Source organism: Siphateles boraxobius, unplaced genomic scaffold, assembly GCF_051911475.1.
Source record: "Siphateles boraxobius isolate OS27281-9 unplaced genomic scaffold, OSU_SipBor_1 198, whole genome shotgun sequence".
Lineage (NCBI taxonomy): Eukaryota > Metazoa > Chordata > Actinopteri > Cypriniformes > Leuciscidae > Siphateles > Siphateles boraxobius.
Window position 1 is genome coordinate 793701 of NW_027508808.1, and position 21721 is coordinate 815421.

The 21721-nt window shown below is 42.5% G+C and overlaps 1 protein-coding gene across 2 annotated transcripts in view; it reads right to left on the reverse strand.

Moving 5' to 3' along the window:
* The window catches only part of LOC143744142 (leucine-rich repeat and fibronectin type III domain-containing protein 1-like protein), a 199969-nt gene extending 178479 nt beyond the window's left edge, over positions 1–21490 (reverse strand). Inside the window, exon 1 of one of the 2 annotated variants that reach the window (XM_077235548.1) lies at positions 20718–21490. The gene's annotated coding sequence lies outside the window, so the exon portion shown is untranslated. The remainder of the gene's footprint in view (positions 1–20717) is intronic. The other variant, XM_077235549.1, reaches the window with a different exon arrangement.
* Positions 21491–21721: the final 231 nt, after the last annotated feature.

Consider the following 21721-nt stretch of genomic DNA (forward strand, 5'->3'; position numbering starts at 1 on the left):
TCTGTTCCCCGTAAGGGGGGTTGTGGGGGGGGTATCGCTGCTATTATCCATGCTAGGCTGCATGGATACGCAGGGAGATCTCACCCAGAACAGAACCACACCGCCAATCCTAACCAGTGGCGGCTGCTGGTCTTTCAAAGAGGGGAAGCTGTATTAATGAATGAATGAACAAACGATCTAAAAATATATATATATTAAACTCGACGGAGGAAATGTGTGAATTAAGTTAAACTGAAACAAAGAATGCTGTGTATAATTGTGTAAAATATATGATGAAAATTGGCTAGCAATTTCGCCAAGCAAATACCAAGAAATAGGTTGCAGCAGTTTGTCTTTCGACTACACTTGCAGACTCCGCGATAGGACTGATCTCGAACAGCTTCAGCGTCAGCAACTTTTTATAGTACAAAATCACTGTCAATCAAAAGGAGATGCAGTCTTTCGACAGACCCTCCAATCATCACGCAGAAGCCCGGAGTCCAGCCCCGCCCACTCCTCCATGCTCCCCAGAGACGCTGAGCGTCCGTGGGCGGGGATTCATCCAATGACGGTCTAGTTTCGAAGCACTGAAAAAAACTGTTCAAAGCCCCATTGAAGTCAATGGACGCTCGGCTTCAACAGGGAAATGCACTGTGACGCTCCAGGAATGAATGAAGGAAATCGAGTCAGTCGATCTGCTATATGAAGCTGATCTGAACGAACTCGTCATTATTGTGCCGAGACACGACATTATTGTGTTAAAATATTAACACAATAGTAGATATTTGACCATTCATTTTTAACATTATAGGGGAAGCCGAGCTTCCCTTGCAGTCTTAAAGAAATCCCCACTGATCCTAACTGTATGCAAATTGGCAATCGTATTTGACGATAGTGGTCCTGACAGAATTTCACAATATTATTGTTTTACTGTATTTCTTAGTCAGCAAAAGAGACTTTTCAAAAACATTAAACTGACAATTCTCTTTTTTTATAAAATAATTCAGTGTTTACTATACATGATTTATCCGTGAACATCAGGATTTTTCATGTGGCTCGTAATCTTGAATCAGAATAACTTCCCCTCTTGCAGCATCTCTTCTCTTCTCTGATGACGAGGGCGGGGCTATAACCTGTCACTCGCATGAGATCAGCCAATAGCAAACCACAACCATCCAATCAATTCCCCACGGACAAAATAAAGCCCCGCCCTTTCTTCTACAAGAAGCCATTTCACTCTGATATACATCAGAATAGGGAAGAAAATACACAATTTGAGTTTCAGTTTCTTTTGCCGACCTTTGACTGGTTTTAGATTTCAAAAAAGAAAAGCCACATGATCTGTCCCTCTAAACCTTTAAAGACAGTCATGGACACCAAAGTGTACCGTATTGCTGGAATGTGTTGTATTTGTTGTCGTCACCCACATGTGTAGACCAGCAGCAGCACATGTGACTTCTCTGAGTCCAGAACAAGAGGGCGTCCAACAGAAATCTAATCACTGCAATCTCACTTCCACAGCGAGCGCCGACTGCGAAACTCCTGATCGATTACCACTCAGTTTGCCTGTGTGTGAGGGAATGTGTGCGTCTCCTACAAAGAGTTGTGTGTGCAAGTGAAACATTTCACAAGGCCGCCGAGTGTGCTGATGGTTATTATATCTATTTTTGGATGAGCACAGGATTGTGCACGTGTGCGTACCTCTGTGTCAAGCACCAATTAGATGTAATATGTATTGAGGGTCTAGCATGGGAGCTTGGCATGCTAAGGTTATGATCTGAAGAAGCTCTGGAGAAAGGGCGCATTAAATTCCTTGAGCCTCAAGGACTCAGGAAATATAAGCAATAACGGATCAATGCTTTGATCAATCGTAGCAATTAGCGTTTAAAGCAGGTTTTGCTGTGCCACGCTAGCACTCTGCCTAGCATCATCACCCAGCATGCCACACTGCATCCTAAATGAAAAATTCATGAGGATCCCTTTTATAGGGAATATATCAAGTGCCAAATTACAGAGGATGAAACACACAGACACACACACACACACACACGCACACGAACAAACCCAGACGATCGTTCTCTCTCATAAGCAGGTCCAGACAGAATCCACACTCTTTTTGGGGGCATGTTCTGTGCTAATATATTTGGGGCAAACTATGCAGAACAGGCATAAACGATACTCATGGTATGAATAGTTTTATATTAATGATATAGTAGGTCTTCATACAGTTATTTTTGATGGAAAATTATCTCCAATGCTTTATGTATCCCATAATCATGTACTAATGTCTAATGATCATTTTGCTACACCATCACTAGCTGTGATATCTCGCTCACTCTTCTCTGCGACAGCAAGTTCATACACACCCCACTGTGTGTGTTGTAATATATTAAGTGTATAGTTCACCGCGCTGCGTGTTTCAGAGTGAAGTGCGTCATTGTCTTCTTTTACACGCGATCAGTTCTTTTTTAAGAAAGTGTAAAATGAGCACTTCACAGTTTAACACGCATTTCACAATGCAATGTGCGCCTGATACTGTACGCTTTATTTCTACATTTCACATCATTTCAAACAGTTTTTTTTTTTATGTGCAGATCATTATTGTTTTAAATTCATGTTCTTGGTAATCTTGAATCAGATAATATTTGATGAAAATGTGGTGACTACAACAACAGACATGGCCATTATCGTTGTGACAGCGATGTTTTGTATGATATTTAAATTAGGTTATATGAATCAGAAAAAGTTTAGTTGGGACATTTTTGAAAAGGATTCTGAGAAAAGACAAATACTTGATTTCAATCCTAGGTTTATACTTCTATACTATTACAGAATCCACCTTTTATTAGATGTTACTAACGAGTCAAACAAGTCACCATGACATCGAAATGGGCAATTCTTATTTTCTATGGACTTTCTAAATGATTTATCTGTGCACATCATTATTGTTTTAAATTCATGTTCTTAGTAATCTTGAATCAGAATAACAGCGGCATCTCTTCTCTAATGACGAGGGCGGGGCAGCCTGTCACTCACATGAGATCAGCCAATAGCAAACCACAACCATCCAATCAATTCCTCACAGACAAAATCAAGCCCCGCCCACATATCTTCTTGTTCCAGAAGCTGTTTCACTCAAATATACGTCATTATAGGGAAAAAAAGACGTGCGCAACTTCTATTTCATGTTGACTAAAAAGGTCTTCTTGCAGTTGTCTGCCAAAATAAAAGCTTGACAGTTTATCTCTGTTTGCCAGAAAATATCAGATTTATCAGAAAATACAATCGATAATTCTGGCATTAGTACATAAATAGCTTGACATTATGAAACATTTAGGTTATAAGACTCAAAACAGTATAAGCAGTGTTTAAATCGGAATCGCCCCGTTCATTCCTCCTTTACTCACTCTCTTTCTATTAATCCTGTCCTGATGTGATCGCCTTGTGTGCTTATACACACACATGAATTCATTCAGAGACTTTTGATCAGACTAAAGAGGCAGTAAAAAGTCTGAGTTAATTACTTGAGAATATCACTCAGGACAGTCATTTTGAGGGGTATTAAAATTATTCACAGATATTAGCTGAATCCGCAAACTGATACAGAAGATAATGAAAGCAGTAATAATGTACTACTGGGTGCATTCAGAGTTTAATAACTCTATAATGATTTGTCTAGATTAAAAGTGATTTTATGTGTTAAAGGATACTGAGCAAATGAACAGCATATGCTGTAATAAAGATGAAGACAAGACAACTGAAGTTCAAAGAAGTGAAAGTTCCTGTTCTAATCGGCTCTTTCAGAAGTTCCAGACTTTTGCAAAGACAGTGAGATGTGGAGATCAGTGATCACTTCATGTCTGCACAGAGCAAAGCACAAATGTAAGATTAAAGGAACAGTTCTTCTCTAAGAAATGAAAATACCCTCATGCCACTCCAAATCTGTAACACAAAAGATCCATTTGACTTTTGTATGATCCCTTGTGTAAAAGAAGCACGCATACATACTTTAAAAAAGAGTACTTTTTATGGAGATAATATACTTTAAAAGAATATACTTAAGTGTGAACTGAATGTCATGTTTTTAGACACTTAACTGCGTGTTATTTACAATTAAATTATATTAAAGTTTAAATTTGCATTAAATAAAATTTGTGACTGTGCTTTTTGACCCACTTGTTAAGTGTATTTTCATAATTACTCGAAAATCTCTCCTCCCCCATCATGTGTGGACATGCCCCCTAATGATGATGGGCTCACTCTCTCTCCTCCCCCATCATAAGTGGACACGCCCCCTACTGATGATTGGCTCACTCTCTCCTCCCCATCATAAGTGGCCACGCCCCCTACTGATGATTGGCTCACTCTCTCGTCCCCCATCATGATTGGACACGCCCCTACTGATGATTGTCTCACTCTCTCTCCTCCCCCATCATAAGTGGACACGCCCCCTACTGATGATTGTCTCACTCTCTCTCCTCCCCCATCATAAGTGGACACGCCCCCTACTGATGATTGGCTCACTCTCTCCTCCCCCATCATAAGTGGACACGCCCCCTACTGATGATTGGCTCACTCTCTCGTCCCCCATCATAAGTGGACACGCCCCCTACTGATGATTTGCTCACTCTCTCGTCCCCCATCATAATTTGGACATGCCCCTACTGATGATTGGCTCACTCTGTCTCCACCCCCATCATAATTTGGACACGCCCCTACTGATGATTGGCTCACTCTGTCTCCTCCACCATCATGAGTGGACACACCCCCTACTGCTGATTGGCTCACTCTCTCTCCTCCCCCATCATGATTGGACATGCCCTCTACTGCTGATTGGATCACTCTGTCTCCTCCCCCAGCATGACTGGATCCGCCCTCTAATGATGATTGGATCACTCTGTCTCCTCCCCCAGCATGAGTGGACACGCCCTCTAATGATGATTGGATCACTCTGTCGCCTCCCCCAGCATGAGTGGACACGCCCTCTAATGATGATTGGCTAATTTGGAGCCTTGCAACGAAATCTCGTTCAATTGTATATTGTGAATGTACTGTTGGATGACAATAAAGTCTGTCTAATCTAGTCTAAAGTGTGTTTTGTTGCTCTGTCCGATCCACTTTCTACAGCGTTTCTCAGAAATCGCTTACTGCACCTTTAAGCACACTTATTTTTCACAAGGGTTATTCAAAGTCATATAACTTGCCCTCCACTGCTGCTGACAAAATGTATTGCTTCAGAAGACATGGACTACTTGTGTGGTGTTTTTGGTCCTTGAAGCAGTAAAGATGATTGTGTATGGGTTTGGAATGACAAGTCACTTAAGGTGAGTGTTTTCTAGAAGTGATTATATGCATATTTCATTTATGGATGAACTGTTCCTTTAAGAATGAAAGTATAATTTCCAGTGAGTCCACATTAGTGACCTGAAGTTCTCTGCCTAGAGAAAAGAGAGGTCCATTAGTCTCTCCTGTCACTAGGCTAAATAGTATATGAGTGTCTTTTTCTAGATTTGAGGGAACCTTTAAGGCTTTGAATTTTTAATAAAGATATGGCTCAGCACAAGTATAGCAGTCCATGCCAGATATAGAGCAGTAACCATTTTGTCAGGGCACTGTAGTATCAATATACTATTGTTCATGTCATAATGTCATAGTCATCCATTTTAGTGAAAAAATATCTTCTTTGTTCCGTTGACCTTGATGTCAATGTCTAAACAGAATTAGCTTTATTCCCTACAGCAGCGTCTGTCAGGATTTTTACTGATTTACTCTGTTGCCAGAGTTCATTAGGTCTGTAGCAGAGACTTCCGTGGCAGACGCTAAACATTCGCCAAGACCAATCCGCTTACAAGAGATTTCACCACTTGCTGACTCACATGACTTATGAAATGTTGTGGAAAATCTTTCTTTTGTGATGACTGAAGTCATGTCGGGACATTGTACTAGCAATAAAAGAGTTCCTGCTTTTCTGAATCTCAGTCTAATGTGAAAAGAATAAATACACAAAGTAAATAATGACAATGAAAGCTTGAAAGTGAAGCACAATGTCACATTTAAACTGCCCAGCTGAACGCTGTTAATGCGACAGCTATTCGGGACATGCTCAGAATACGAAGCCAGTCATGGAAGAGCAGCATAGTAAGCAATTACATTTACTCTCATAACCAAGAGCTGATGCAATCTCTATAATGACTGTGTGAATATGTTATTCATTTGCACAAACTAGACTTCATATGTCTTTCCGAGTAGTTCATTCAAATAATGACAATAACAATCCACTATAAGTGTGCAGAGTAAGCCTATAGCCTACTATGCACAACGCTGTGTCTGTTGCATTGATTTCAACATGATCACAATGGGAGATGTTCAAAGAAAGTCAAGCCAGTATCTCTGTGTGCACGTCGTCCTCTTCTCCAACACGGCCGGGTTAAGTAGGTCCATTAACTCAACCCTGCAACCAAAAGACACTTTGACCTTGGCCAGAGAGTCGGAGAGCAATGAACCCATGAGCAAAACCCTATTAGCTGCTTTCTAATGAGCCGGAACAATCTGACAGTCTATTAGATGCACACAAACAATAAGGGGGGAAAAAACAGTAAATGAAAACCCTTATCAATGCATTTTTAATTAGTCATAAAATATTAATGCTTAACAGCACATACAAATGATCTTCTCACCTAATAACCATCTGTGTTGCCTAATGGCTTTGATAATCAAATGGTTGTAAAGCAGCCAGACAAATCAACCCTGTCTCATTCTTATGTGCATCTGTTTTCAATCAGATCTCTTTATTTCACAAACCTACTTCATGTTTGACACAAAAAGCCACTTGCACCTTTCCTCTTTCTTAAAGTCATCATGGAACGGTCTTTTCTTCCCAGCTGTACCGTATATCCGAGTGAAACTCTTCTGGAACAAGAACAAATGTAGGGCAGGGCTTGATTTTGTCTGTGCACCGATAAATCATTTCAAGAAAAAAAACAATATTCCATAAAAAAATAAGATTTTATTGGCTGACTTTAGGGATCGATAGTAACATCTAATGAATGGTGGATTCTGTAATAATATGGGAGCACAATAAGTCTTTTCTCAGAATCCTTTTCAATAACGCCCTAACTAAACCTTTTCTGAATCATAAAGGCTAATCTAAATATCATCCAAAACATCGCAGTCATAACGATAATGACCGTGTCTGTTGTCATAGTCACCACATCTTCATCTATTAACACCACACACTCCATTTCATTGTATCTGGCATCATAAAACCCATGCTTTCCACTCATTTCCCAACAGCCTTCCTTGCCTAATGATTATGAATTTGTAAATATGAGTCTCATCTGTTAGACTAGGTGAAATAAACCTCCTTATGCTGTGTAGAGGAGAGAGAAATGATAAAGAGAAGACAATGACATCAGCAGCTTCATGCAGTGTTTGTGTCACAAGTAAAGTAAGTCAGCTCTTAAAACCTTAGCAACTGAACATGTTCTCACACTGACACAGGAAGTGAGGTAATCAAATGCTGAGAAGAAGATCGATTGGCTATTTTTGGCAAGAGGCTTTTGCGGCACGTTGTGTGTGGTCGAAATCTCAGTCCCTCACAGATCTTTGACTTTGAAGACGCGAGACAAATGCATTCAAAGCATTGTGCATTAATGCAGAACATAATTATAAGACATTGAGCTTCTGTTACAACTTTTCTTGTAAAAAAAAAGTACTTATTCACAATAACATTGTTCAAAAATAGAACAGACAGTTACAGTTACAATAAAGTTAATGAATGCAATTATATTACTACTATCAAGTCTTTGTTTTCAGGCTCTAGTAGAGTTGGTTTTCATGCTTAAATGTTTATTATTTCTCTTATACTTGAGATTGTTGCGGCTCCTCTCTTCCCAGTCTGTCAGTAACGCTCTGTTTAGTTCCTGTCTCTATGAAGCCCCTCCTTCTGAAAAGCACACTGTGCTCTAATTGGTCGGCTGGAGCAGTGTGTTGTGATTGGTCGAGCGCTTCGAGTGTGTTTGGGAAATGTCCCGCCTCTTCCCATAACCACCAGTTTAACACACTACTAACTAACTCAACCAGGCCCCGCCCCTTTATTCTGCGTATGAATTATTTAAATGAGGAATATTGTGACATTTGTTCGCAGAAGAAACTCAATACTAGAATGGAGGAGTTTCAGGAGTTCAGAATGTGTAAAATATCATATCAAGACCTCCTTAAAGTAGGATTTACTTTGAGCTAATTTTATGGTTATGAACTTAATACATTCTTTATTGTAGCTGTATGCATGCAACCTGATCCTTATTAATTGCCTTTAATCCAACACTATAAAGCTCATTTGACATTTTCCAAAGCAGCTTCTAGCAAACGCTGTGTTGATGGACTATACAGCTTCATGAGAGGATGGATTCACACACTCTCTGCAAATAGACCTGTCTATCATAACCTCACTTACCGTAGCACGATGCATTAATAAACATATTTCTGTCACCAACAATCAGTCCAAGCACATCACCATTATTTCTCAACCATGATACGTATCAACAGGAGGTGCAGAAATCATGTATATAAGCACGGAGAATAACCAGATACAACCAACGAGAGATGTTCGGGAGTGAGAACAGATTTATTCCATTAGGACTTTGTCACTTTTGTTTTGCATTGATTGGAAAGTTTGAACCTTCATATTCTTGTTTACTACTATCATCCCACAAATGTATTGCATTCTGTAATAACTCAATAAGATGTATGAATAATACAGACATTATGAAAAATTCTCTGCATTATTTAATGCATTTCATATATGGAGCAATCTGTGATTGTGAGTAAATACGTCCATGGAAGAACCAAATCATGTCCAGTCATGCATAAAGATATTATCTATATGAAGATTTCAGAACATTAACTTCAAACACGTCATTATGTTTTAATCAAAGAGCTAAATGAGGATATTTTGTTTGAGCGTGAGCAATTCTTGCATGCCTTGGCTTTATGTATTCAGATCACAGAGGCGGACAGAGAATGATATCCTCTAATCCAGGGAGAAGAGACGTGCTGGAACCAAAGAAATGCAAACATTGCTTTCTCAAACCTGCACTGTAAATATATGTGTCATGTTAGCACTAAAAAAGTCAAGTAAAAAAGTGAATACTATGAAATGCATGTTACAGAATAAAATATTTTGAAAGATAATCACAACTTTTTATCTCACAATTGAGAGTTTATATCTTGCAATTCTGACATCTTTTCTCACAATTGAGTGTTATAAAGTCAGAATTGTGACATATATACTCCTTTGTAAATTTTAATTTACAAAGGGACTCTGAATTGGACTCTATAACTCGCAATTGAGAGTTTATATCTCACAATTCTGAGAAAAGATGTTTTGCAAGAATTGCAAGATATCAACTTGCGAGTTATAAAGTACAATTCAAAGGAAAAAAGAAGGATTTTTGTCCTCAGAATTTGGAGTTCATATCTCACAATTCTGACATTATAACATACAATTGTGGAAAAAAAAAATCAGAACTGTGAGATAAAAAGTCGCAATTACCTTTTTTATTTTTTATTCTGTGGTGGAAACACGCTTCCATAGAATACATGCAACTTTATAGTAAAATAAGGTTAAAAATGATATTTTTACCATAGTAGACTTAACAGGAGTGTTTTCCTCTATTGTTCTTGTCAGGATGTAGACGTATCCAGCATTAAACGTTTGCACATGCTTGACTGTTAGAAGTTTGAGATGGGTCTATTTTGAACTCGTGTTCACACAACAGTGATAGAGATAATTGGTTGGTGTTTAGCTGAGTAGACGTTCAGAGACAACCACCCTTCCCTCTGCCATGCCTCGCGCTGCACTGGCATTACACACAGTGTGTGTTCCACCCACAGGCATTAGCTATTAGTGTTCCCCGTTCCAGACCCTCGTGTGGAGTGCTGAGCAAGAGAGCACTGTTTACACTGCAGATGCATGAACAAATGATCAGCAGAAGAAAGAGAGCGAGTCCCCCAGGCAGAGGAATGCAAGAAGGGAGGAACACTGGAAGAAGAACGGGACATTAAAACAAGAGAGGGGAGAATGAATGGATGGATGACGCATGTTTCACTATACAACCTTTTATGTGAAATCAGGGATGCCAAAAGTGCAATTTCATCAATGTTCAAATATAAAATGCACCAGTATCTTTCCTTCTGCAGCGTCAGTCGCTTTCTGACTGACTGACACTGAACGCTCACATGCATATTGTCATGCATGCTCTGTGAAGTGTGCGCTCACTGCCTCGCGGTAACGTGGCTGAAAATGTTCGTCTTGCTCAAAACGACTGTCTAAAGTGCATGAGAAATATCTGATGTGTGTCCCAGGCCTATAGCAGTGTACATGCAAACCAACAGACCTGCTGCATACTTTCACCAAACTATATTTACCAGCAGCATGCCATTATTTAAACGTCATTCGTTCTTATTTTTAATATAAAATACATTTTGCATTAAAATAATAAAAAACATATAATAATATAAAAAAAATTATAAAAACATTTTACATTAGTTAACTGTATTTAATGCATGTAACTAACATGAACAATGCATTTGTAATAAAATATAGATTATACTTTTTTATTAAAATAAAATAAAAATATTATAGTAAAAACTTAATAGTAAAAAAAGGTCCCATTAGTTAATGCATTTATTGTAACTAACAATGAGTAATACATTTGTAACATTTTTTATTAATCATTGTTCATGTTAGTTAATAAAAAATAAAAAATACTGTTGTTCATTACTAGTTCGGGTCCACCCCGTGGTGAACATTACGTTTTTTTTTATTTTGTTTATATGTTTAACAAATATATATGCTCTAAAACAAACCCTGTGTAAATTCCAACCTGATCTCACGGCAATTCGTACGAATTTTACGAGGTGACCTCACTCGTACGAATTAGTAAGATTTTTGCTAAATCGTACATATATTACGAGTTGCCCAATTCGTATGAATTTATACGAATGACCTACACCTGAGCCCGATCCTAAACCTACCCATCACGTGGGTTTAGACAAATCGTACAAATTCATAGGAGTGAGGTCGTACGAATTCGTACGAATTAGCCACCTTTTAATCACTCGTACAAATTCGTACGAATTGGTCGTGAGATAGCGTTGGTAAATTCATAAGTCGACAGCATTGCTGAGTATTTCCTCCTTAAAACTGCAGTGAACCAAAGACAGTTTCAAAAACACGGTTTGAATTCGCTGGTGTTTCTGACGTCACAAACTACCTTGCAACCAATCAGATCACAAGCTTTAGCTTATCATTGACTGCTGTGAAGCAAGGGAAGTCTCAAGATGCCAAGTTATCCCGATGTATTGTTCTGTTGATCGAGTACATTTAGCATTATAGAGGGTGAGTTAAAAAAAAATGCTGGGTTGTTTTAACCGAACTCTGTGTCAAATATGGACAAACCCAGCCACTGGGTTAAATTTTTTACATTTAATTTTTAACCCAACATTTGGGGTTGTCCATATTTGACCCAAAATTGGGTTAAAACAACCCAGCATTTTGATGTATATTACAATGTTATGATGAACTATATGCCTTTCTCGACTGACGTGCCAAGTTGTTCAAAGCGTTAATAAGGATACTGGTTTTTAGCAGCAGCTGTCTGTGGTGAACGGGGACATTTGTGTAACATCAGCAACACATTATTAGCTGTTTGATAATGTAGTCAAGCCAAAGGCTAATTATATTAATTACCATAATGTGTCCGACGTTGTAGAGAGCGATACATAAAACGCATTATCATTCTGATATATCGACTTGTAGACGAGCCTGTATCATTCGCTCTTTCACTTCATCTGAATCAGTTTCTGGATCAATACTGCATATCGCTGGATTCGTGTAAGTACCAGTATTTCCACATTAAACTTTAAATATATCAACGAGGAGTTTTAAGGGATACAAATATTGACTACATGACTTTAACAGATACAACTTTTGATTGACGACATAGTAAATGTTAAAATAAGAATAATGAAATGCTTTATATATATGAGTTCATGTTAACTAATTTAGTTAATTAATTTTAACAAATGGAGCCTTATTGTAAATTGTTACCATAATAACAAAACAAGTTCATTTTTTTTTTTTTTACATAAAGCCAATTGCAAATAACTGTCGGTTGAATCAACAGCAGCGTTCCAGCTGACATACATCTGCAATTTAGTGGGAGGAGAGAGAAATAACATCTAAATGACGTAAGATTAGCAGAGAACTATGATCAAAGAATCCAATAATGGCAAGTGTGGTCTGAACATCACGATTAACATGTTTGCACTTCAGGAACAGTTAGAGATGAAAGAATGGAGAGAGATTGTTACTGAGCTGAGAATGAACTGTAGAGCCAAACAGAGAGGAGAGCTGGAATGAAAGATCAGAGTGTTGTACAGAAAAACATAAGATAAAATACAGCTTGTGGGTGCAGAAGTATTGAAGCTTGTTTCAGACACAGAATAAAACAATAAACAAGCCAATTGCAACATTTTATCTCTCGATTCTGACTTTTTTCTCACAATTTTGATATTTCCCTTTCAAGGGAACTTCGAGCTGCGTCAAACGCTGTGGGAACGCCCCTGCGTTGTGCGTCATGAAGCACGTATGGAATCAGCCCAATGGAGAGATGAAACGTCATAGGCGGGTGACGTCATCGACCAGGAAACTATAAAGCACCCCAAAAACACAAGCGCATTAGCTTCTGTGCTTTCAGTCGCGCTACATGTGAATCTGTCCCTGTGTGATATTGTCTGTCTTACATACCCTGCACCACACAAACAATTTATCCCTATATATATATATATTGAGAGATTATGGCGGACGAACAGCAGTTTAGAAAGTGTGTTCCTCCCTGCTCGCGTTATTTAACGAGCGGGGATACACATGATCTTTGTGTTGTTTGTTTGGGAGTTCAGCATGCCCAGTTTGCTCTCGAGGGAGCAGACTGTGAGCATTGCGAGCGTTTGCCGTTAAGGACGCTCCGCTCCCGCCGGTCGCTCTTTGAGGAGAGCGGTTCGGTGCGCGCTCCCCGCGGTTCGGGTCCCGCTTCTGCCGAGGCAGAGCGGCGGCGCTTATCGTGGGGATCGCAGATGGATCTCACAGCGGGGTTTGAGACGGGCTCTGCCTTATCTCTCCCTTCACCTGTGAGATCCAGTGCCTCAGTCCCGGGTTCGGAAGCACGCGCTGCGGTTTCTTCCGCTCGGGCTGAGGCACCAATGCTATCCAGTTCTGAGGAACTTGATGTTGTTAGTGTTGAGGGAGATGTGGAGGATTCGCCACCCCACACTCCTGAGAGTGATGAGCTTATGGAGGTGTTAACAAGAGCTGTTGAAAAACTTAATATTGAATGGCCAGTGACTAGACAGGAGTCTGTTTCTAAATCAAAGTTGGATGAGAGATTTTTGCCGTCACGTGTGCAGCCTCCACGCCGGTGCCTGCCGTTTTTCCATGATCTCCACACCGAGGTGTCGAAATCATGGAGAAAACCGGTGTCATATAGAGTGTTTAGTCCCCAGACTTCAACATACGCTAATATTATGGGAGCCAAGGCTCATGGTTATGGTGCGTTGCCTCGTGTGGAAGAGACGCTTGCGAGCCATCTCTCCCCCGAAGCAGCATCATCTTTTAAGGCACCGGCATTACCCACCAAGCCTTTAAGAAACACTTCGGCTTTGGTGGGTAAAGCATATTCGGCAGCAGGTCAGGCTGCGTCATGTCTGCATACTATGTCAATCTTGCAGGCATACCAGGCTGATCTGCTAAGGGACATGAGTGAGAGTGAGGAGGTCAGTACTGACGTAGTTCGCGAACTGCGTCAGGCTGCTGATTTATCCCTGCGTGCCACCAGAGAATCGGCCAAATTAATGGGTCGTTCTATGGCAGCTCTGGTGGCCGCAGAAAGACATTTGTGGTTAAATCAGACTAATATTAAAGAGAGAGAAAAAGCTTTTCTTTTAGATGCTCCTCTTTCTCCCATGGGGTTGTTTGGTGATGCTGTGAATTCAGTTATCGATAAATTCCAAGAAGAAAAGAAACAAACTGCAGCTTTTAAAAAGTTTCTTCCCCTTAAAGTTCATGTCCCTGGGGCTGCTGGGCGGGAGCAGCCCCGGCCGTCTTCGAGCTCATCACATAGAGCGCAGCAGAGGCAGAGTGTCGCGTCTCGTGCTCCCCCTGCTGGACAGTGGGCTCAGCCGCGACACTCTCAGCCGAAGCCTTCTCCCAGTAGAACTGATCTGAGGACAGTTATATTGGCTAAGAAGGCTTCGGCTAAGAAGAAGTCCTGACGCCAAGCCGTTCAGGATGCTGAGGGTGGTCCCCACCGAGGCGGAAAGGTGTTCACCTCTTTTTACGGTGCCCATTCCTCCTCGGTGCCCTCAGGGGCTCGTTCTGCCAACCCCGCCTTTATGCCGGGGCACAGACGATCCCAGCGAGCGCTTTCCCGAGGGACGCTCGCTCCCTCTGAGGAGGGTCTCAGAGCGGTCAGACCAGTTGTTCCCTGCCGGTGCGCCGTTACAGGGCGCTGCGTCTGCTGCTCAAGTTACACCAGAGGCCAGTCTCGAGAGGCTGGTACCCTTAGTAGAATTTCTGGCAGAGTGGAAAAGCCTTCCAAAAATATCTCATTGGGTCCTGCAGACAGTAGAAAAGGGTTATGCTATCCAGTTCAGGTGTCGTCCACCAAAATTCAGAGGGGTTCTGCACACAGTGGTGGGCCCCGAGCAGGCTCTGGTATTGGAACAAGAGGTGAAAACGCTCCTTCAAAAAGAGGCTATAGAACGGGTTCCTCCTCCCAGTTTGGAGTCAGGTTATTACAGCCGATATTTCATCGTTCCAAAGAAGGATGGGGGGTTGCGTCCAATTTTAGACCTGCGCATATTGAATCGCTCGGTAGGGAAGCTAAAATTCAAGATGCTCACTATCAAGCAGATCGTGTCTCAAATCAGGTCCGAGGACTGGTTTGTCACGATAGATCTGAAGGACGCATACTTCCATGTGTCCATCCTTCCACAACACAGGAAGTTCCTGAGGTTCGCCTTCGGGGGCGAGGCGTACCAGTACAGGGTTCTTCCGTTTGGCCTAGCTTTATCTCCCCGCACTTTCACGAAATGCATGGATGCAGCACTAGTGCCTCTGAGGCTTCAGGGCATTCGTATTCTCAATTACATCGACGATTGGTTGATTTTAGCTCAGACCGAGCAGATGGCGGTTCGGCATCGAGATGTCGTCCTCGCTCATATCAGAAAGTTGGGGTTGAGGCTGAACGCAAAGAAAAGTGTATTATCTCCTTCCCAGAAGACCACTTTTCTGGGTGTCGTTTGGGATTCGGTATCGATGCGGGCGCGACTCTCTCCGACCCGCATCGCTTCGATTCTCTCAGCTGTGAAACAAGTGAAGCTAGGCCAGCTACTCACTGTCAAGCAGTTTCAGAGACTGTTGGGTCTGATGGCAGCAGCGTCCAACGTTATACCTTGCGGCCTGTTGTACATGAGACCGCTACAGTGGTGGCTCAGGACCAAGGGATTCTCCCCGAGGGGAAATCCGCTCCGCACGTTCAAAGTCACGCGGCGCTGCCTTCGTGCTCTGGTCATGTGGAGAGAAACTTGGTTCCTATCCAAAGGTCCTGTGCTGGGGGCTCTTTGTCGTCGCATAACGCTAACGACGGATGCTTCCCTCACAGGGTGGGGGGCGGTCATGAGTGGTCGCCCAGCCCAAGGTCTGTGGCAGGATCATCATCTTTCGTGGCACATAAATTGTCTAGAGATGTTGGCTGTGTTTCAGGCTCTGAAACACTTCCTAACAGACCTGAGAGGCCATCATGTGTTAGTTCAATCAGACAACACGTCGGTGGTCTCTTATATAAATCATCAGGGGGGCCTGCGGTCTCGCCGGCTTTACAAGTTGGCCCGTCAGATCCTCCTGTGGTCCCAAGGGAAGCTACTATCTCTGAGAGCAATGTATCTCCCTGGGTATTTGAATGTGGTAGCAGACTCCCTGTCGAGGCAGGGGCCGAGGCCAGGGGAATGGAGACTCCACCCCGAGGTGGTGGAGCTCCTTTGGTTGAGTTTCGGTCGCGCCGAGGTGGACCTATTCGCTTCCAAGGAGACCACTCATTGTCATCGGTGGTTCTCCATCACTCTTCCAGCCCCCCTGGGGTTGGATGCTATGGTGCAGCCGTGGCCGAGGTCACGTCTGTACGCCTTTCCCCCGATTGCTCTGTTACCAGGAGTTCTGGAGAGGGTCCGCCGGGACGGGGTCAGTCTACTACTAGTAGCCCCGTTCTGGCCGGCCCGAGTATGGTTTGCGGACCTGATTTCTCTCCTGGACGGTTCTCCTTTGGAGCTCCCGGTCAGGAGGGATCTACTCTCCCAGGCGGGGGGCACGATACTTCACCCCCGCCCAGAATTGTGGAAACTGTGGGCTTGGCCTCTGAGGGGGCCCAGCTCATAGACTCCGGTCTCTCAACCGAGGTTGTTGAGACCATTCTTAACTCCAGAGCTCCATCCACGAGGAAGCTTTATGCCTTGAAGTGGAAACTTTTCACTTCTTGGTGTGGAGAACACCTGCAGGACCCAGTTAACTGCCCAGTGGGTGCAGTGCTGGAATTCCTGCAGGAGCGCTTCTCCACAGGGTTATCCCCCTCCACACTAAAGGTGTATGTGGCGGCACTAGCTGCTTACCACGTCCCTTTCAGTGGAGTTTCTCTTGGGAGACACCCGCTTATAACTCGTTTCCTCCGTGGCACTTTGAGGCTGAGGCCAGCAGTTCGTACGAGGGTGCCGACTTGGGATCTGGCCATTGTATTAGAAGGTCTTTCCCTAGCTCCTTTTGAACCTATCGAAGAAGTTCCCGAGAAGTTTCTCACTTTTAAGACTATCTTTTTGCTTGCTATCTCTTCACTAAAAAGAATCGGAGATTTGCAGGCTCTGTCGGTTTCACCCTCGTGCCTGGAATTTGCACCTGGCATGGTTAAAGCTTTTCTGCATCCTAGACCAGGTTACGTTCCTAAGGTTCCTACTAATATTGTTAGACCTACGGTTCTGCAGGCTTTCTGTCCTCCTCCATTTATGTCATCGGACCAGGAGAAACTTAATTCACTCTGCCCTGTTAGGGCATTAGACGCTTATGTCCACAGAGCTGCCCTGTGGAGGAAATCAGAACAACTTTTTGTATGTTTCGGGCCACCCAGGAAAGGGTGTCCGGCGTCTAAACAGAGAATGAGCAAGTGGGTGGTTGAGGCTATCTCACTTGCTTATGAGTCGGCTGGCCAGCCTTCACCTTTGGTTGTCCGAGCTCACTCTACCAGGAGTATGGCTGCTTCTAAAGCTCTTTTGTCGGGGGTTTCCCTGAGTGATGTTTGTGATGCGGCTGGATGGTCTTCACCGCATACTTTTATTAAGTTCTATGACCTAGACTTAAGCTCTACCCCTGGGGCACAGGTGCTCTCGTCCTCTGTGCGCTAGTCTCACATGACGGTCATTTGGTCCTATGGCGACGTGGGTATTCGCGTTCCCACAGCGTTTGACGCAGCTCGAAGTTCCCTTGAAAGGGAACGTCTCGGTTACGTATGTAACCCTAGTTCCCTGATAGGGAACGAGACGCTGCGTCGCTCCGCCATACTCCCGGCACTCCCGTTAGCGCTTCCTTCAAGCCTATCAGAAGCTAATGCGCTTGTGTTTTTGGGGTGCTTTATAGTTTCCTGGTCGATGACGTCACCCGCCTATGACGTTTCATCTCTCCATTGGGCTGATTCCATACGTGCTTCATGACGCACAACGCAGGGGCGTTCCCACAGCGTTTGACGCAGCGTCTCGTTCCCTATCAGGGAACTAGGGTTACATACGTAACCGAGACGTTTTCCTGAATTTACATCTTGCTATTCTGTGTTTTTATTTGTTTCTACCAAAAAATTAAAAAAAAATTACAAAAAGGTAATTGTGACCTCACAATTTAAACTTTTTTTCTTCACAATAGTGAGTTACCGTAATAATCTTGCAGTCCTGAACTTTTTTTTCTCTGAATTCTGGGTTTACATCTTACAAATCGTGTTTTTTTCTTTTGTTTTTTTGTGTTTTGTTTTTTGCCTCTGAGTGAAATAATAAAAAGGTAATTGCAGCTTTTTATCTCAAAATTCTGACTTTTTTTTTTTGCTTCTTCTACAGAAAAATTGTAAAACGTATTTGTGACTTTTTATGTCATGCAATTCTAACATTTTCCTCAGAATTGTGAGATAATTGCCTCAGAATTGCCTTTTTTACTTTTAATTGCATGGCAGAAATAAGCTTCCACACCATGGAGATTTTTTTGGAAAGTTTCATCATTGTGCATTATCAACACACTGTCATTGACCCACATCCAAAGAACAAACCCATATCTGCCTTGGTCCTGTAGTTTCCCTGCACCACACACACACACACACACACACTCAAGCAGGCCAAGCGTACGGCTGGCTGAGTAACGGCACCGGCAGAACACCGGCATTAGAGAGGCCTTGCTTTGCCTCAGGGTTGCCAGATTCAGAGTAACATACTCCCACCCTCTTATTCCCAGAGAACTGACAGAGCGGCCATGTCAGACTGAGTGGGAACTGACTGACTACAGACAGAGAGAGAGAGAGAGAGAGAGAGAGAGAGAGAGAGAGAGAGAGAGAGAGAGAGAGAGAGAGAGAAGAAGAAGCTTGTGTTCTCGAAACATGCCAACAACAGCAATGAAAATGTGCAGAAAGCATGTATTCATTGATGACCTTTTTCCGAGCTCCAAATTTAACCAAGCTGCCAGAAGCAAGACTGCCAATCGTAAAACGTGCAAAGCTTGACTGCAATACGACAAAAAGACTGACATATTAATACAAACTGATCTTGTTGAGAATAAAGCATATTTGGACCCAATTCTCAGTCCTAATCAAGCTGAAGGAAGATGCCAGCAAAGTTTTCTCCAGCGAAGTATATAAAGTGAATCATCCAGGGTGTCTTTCTAATGCATCTAAGATAAACAAGTAGGCGGATGGTTAATTGAAACCTTTTATGGAGTTCAATTAAAATGATTGTACTTTACCTGTAAAAAGTGAATGTTGCTACATTAGAAAGCTATTTTTACCTGACATCTAACCCTTAAACGTGCAACAGAATACAGTCACATTGACTATCTAAAATAATTGAACTCGATAATATTTTTGAATAAAATATGGACATTTTTAGCTTTTTTACAGAAAATATTTTACAATGCATATTAGGGTTAAAAAATGGCTTGGGGCAAAATAAATAAATAAATAAAAAATAAGATTAGGCACTGAACTTGACAAAAAAAAACTTTAATATTTGATTATTTGCACTATGTTTGGTAGTAGTAGTTCTTATTGTTGTTTTGTTTTCTGACAGAGATTAAAGGAAAAGTCACAGTCTCTCTATCTCACACACACACATACATACAAACACACACACACACACACACACACACACACACACACACACACACACACACACACACACACACACACACACAAAGCCCAGTAATTGCATACATTTCCACATGATATCAGACATCTATTAGGTGCGGCACAGCGATTACTGGACACAGAGAGATGAGTGAAGTCTAATCAGTTCATTTTGGGAAATCTCATTGTTATTCATATCTAATAATAACGGCAGTCACCAATGGTGATTCTCCACTTGCCAGCCAATCTATTTTTGGCTGAGAGGAATGGCAGTATTGGGATGCACAGCAGCACTGCTGTCTGTCACATGGCAACAGAGCAAAGCAGTGTTCAGGGTCATAGTTCCTGAAAATGTTAGATTTCTGTCAAATATGACCTTCACAATCATTTTACCTGGCTTTTTCTCTTTGTCCTACTCGCTCGCTCGCTTTTTTGTGTTGTGTGAGACGAAAAAAGAAAAGTGCAGACCAATTATTTCAACATTTCTAAGCACCTCTTCACACGCAACATACGGTCAATCAGAGGCATTCATTTGACTTAAAACTGACACACACAATGCATGCTCTTAAATCATCTCAAGTAAACCAGAAGTGTGTGTGTGTGTGTGTGTGTGTGTGTGTGTGTGTGTGTGTGTGTGTGTGTGTGTGTGTGTGTGTGTGTGTGTGCGTGTGTGTGTGTGAGAGTGAGAGAGATTGTGTGTGTGTGTGTGTGTGTGTGTGTGTGTGTGTGTGTGTGTGTGTGTGTGTGTGTGTGTGTGTGCGTGTGTGTGTGTGAGAGTGAGAGAGATTGTGTGTGTGTGTGTGTGTGTGTGTGTGTGTGTGAGAGAGAGAGAGAGAGAGAGAGAGAGAGAGAGAGAGAGAGAGAGAGAGATTGTGTGTGTGTGTGTGTGTGTGTGTGTGTGTGTGTGTGTGTGTGTGTGTGTGTGTGTGTGTGTGTGTGTGTGTGTTTCACATCCACAAGCAGAAGAAGACTTTCCCCTCGGCTCAAACAGGGAGCTGTCCGAGGTCCTGAATCAAGTATATAGTCACTTGCATTTAACTAATCGTTCAAGCGAGATTTGCATTTTAAAATAAGCATAAAGACCGTAAAATAAAAGTCACATCTTTTTTTCCTTGCATGCACCGGACCAATCAAATTTTTCTCGCATCCTTCCACAAAAGACAGATCAAGCACGACTCTCATCCATTAGCCGCTGAAAAGGTCACATATACAGTCTTTCGTGTATAACAATGCGCCATTTAGACCAGGGCTGGAAAAGCCTACCTTGTTTTTTTATCTCGGGATCCAACCAAACTTTGCTCTCCAGATTTCGGGTCCGAAGGATCCTATAGCCCCCCGAGCGCGCGCACGAACTCTCCGACGAGTTGACAGCTGAAGATCATCGCTTTAACACACGCGACTCCACCGGGCGCGATCACACACACACATGCGCGCAGCGAGAGTGTTTTCTTGGGCTTCTGTCGGGCTCTGATGTATCGCCGTCTGATGCATGCATTTATTACGCTCGATGTCCTTGACAAGTATCCACATCACACTGAACAGTGGAAACGGCGTTCAGTCCGCTGAAAACCCAGCCATACGCACGGAAGCATACTTGTTCTGCACAAATTGATCAAAGTCGTTCAGTATGCACATCATCTAATCCATGCAATCACTGGAAGTCCTCGCCTCGGCTCCAGTATATCCAAACATTATCCCAAGTCTCCTTCCGATGAATTATTCCTCTCCGAGAGTCCGATGAGAGAAACGAGCTGCGCGTGTTATAAATGAAGCTCTTTTAAAGAGGACGTAGTGTTTCTGCAGTTCAGCAATGGGAGTGGTGTGTGTGAGAGTGAGGAGAAACGCGCTCCACGCGCCGCAGACACGCCTCGCGCTGCCCACCGACAGAGTCCGCGAGATCCTGCTATCTTGACATGTTGCAATAATTCAAATGTTCCTGAGATGCTTCTTTAGTTTTGTAGCAGGCATGAGATGAGTTTCAGATGAGACGTCAAATGTGCGCGCTTGTGTGAGTGAGTGAGTGAGTGTGTGTGTGTGTGTGAGAGAGAGAGAGAGAGAGAGAGAGAGAGAGAGAGGGGGGGGGATCAAATGTCCCCACGAGGATAGTAAAACCTGGAATAGTTGCAGTAGATGGTTTCTTTGCAGTATTAAAACGGCTTAATGCACATGCTAAATAATGTTGTAGCAAAAATGTATCGACGCAAAGCGGTTACTTTAGCAGAAGGTTATATAGACTATCATAAGATCTGTTTTAAAGCATCAGAAGT